This window comes from Solanum lycopersicum, chromosome 2 (genome assembly GCF_036512215.1).
Source record: "Solanum lycopersicum chromosome 2, SLM_r2.1".
NCBI classification, from domain to species: Eukaryota; Viridiplantae; Streptophyta; class Magnoliopsida; order Solanales; family Solanaceae; genus Solanum; species Solanum lycopersicum.
In genome coordinates this window covers 13,725,999-13,727,515 of record NC_090801.1, presented here as the reverse complement: position 1 = coordinate 13,727,515, position 1,517 = coordinate 13,725,999, and positions in this window count along the sequence as shown.

Sequence of the window (1,517 nt, the reverse complement as noted above, 5' to 3'; positions counted from 1 at the left end):
ACGATCCACTGAGATTCAGCCCTTTGTCGCTCCGATTCGTCCCCCCCCCACACTCCCCCTCCCCCAAAATCAAATCCAATCATTTCTAACTTTTCAAATGTGAGGTTCGCGTGCTGCCTGCATCCTTCGAAGAGGAAAAAATAACTAAGTGTTGAAATATAAGTTTCAAAAGTAACACGGCAAGTGAAGTTCACTAGTCTGCCGCTAAGTGTTGAGCTATGCGTTCTGAGCCCCATTGCGAGTTTTTCGTGAAGTTGAGTTCATTTATCAAGCCTAATGACATGTTAAGGGACTAATGACATGTCACTGTAAGAGGTTTTCGCGATGTCGGGTGCGATTATTAAAGCCAAGTTAGATGTCAAGGGGCAAATGGGTCTGCGTACGCAGCACGTCCGCGGCCAGGCGGCATCTGCCAAGGCCTGCGCAGAACGGGCGTGGACTGCAAAATACGCCTTTGCGCAGCACACACGGTCGAGCGACGTCGGGCGTGGCATGCCATCATCGCCTTTGGGCAGCACACACGGTCGAACGACGTCGGGCGTGGCATGCCATCATCGCCTTTGGGCAGCACACACGGTCGAGCGACGTCGGGCGTGGCATGCCATCATCGCCTTTGGGCAGCACACACGGTCGAGCGACGTCGGGCGTGGCATGCCATCATCGCCTTTGGGCAGCACACACGGTCGAACGACGTCGGGCGTGGCATGCCATCTTCGCCTTTTTGCAGCACACACGGTCGAGCGACGTCGGGCGTGGCATGCCATCATCGCCTTTGGGCAGCACACACGGTCGAGCGACGTCGGGCGTGGCATGCCATCATCGCCTTTGGGCAGCACACACGGTCGAACGACGTCGGGCGTGGCATGCCATCTTCGCCTTTTTGCAGCACACACGGTCGAGCGACGTCGGGCGTGGCATGCCATCATCGCCTTTGGGCAGCACACGCGGTCGAACGACGTCGGGCGTGGCATGCCATCATCGCCTTTGGGCAGCACACACGGTCGAACGACGTCGGGCGTGGCATGCCATCATCGCCTTTGGGCAGCACACACGGTCGAGCGACGTCGGGCGTGGCATGCCATCATCGCCTTTGGCCAGCACACACGGTCGAACGACGTCGGGCGTGGCATGCATGCCATCATCGCCTTTGGGCAGCACACACGGTCGAACGGCGTCGGGCGTGGCATGCCATCTTCGCCTTTTTGCAGCACACACGGTCGAACGACGTCGGGCGTGGCATGCCATCTTCGCCCTTTGACAGCATAGACGGTCGGCCGTCGTCGGGCGTGGCATGCCATCATAGCCCTTGGACAGCACAAACGGTCGGCCGTCGTCGGACGTGCCTGCACACAACGGTCGGCCGTGGCCTGCCCGCATCGGTCGTGGCTTGCGCAACATTCATCGAGTTCCAAACAAAACATGCGGATGTTCATGGCGTACATAAATCAAAGGATTTTGAAACAACCTCCATGCATAACAAACATATTCATCTACTTTCCATTATCTATTCTCAAACG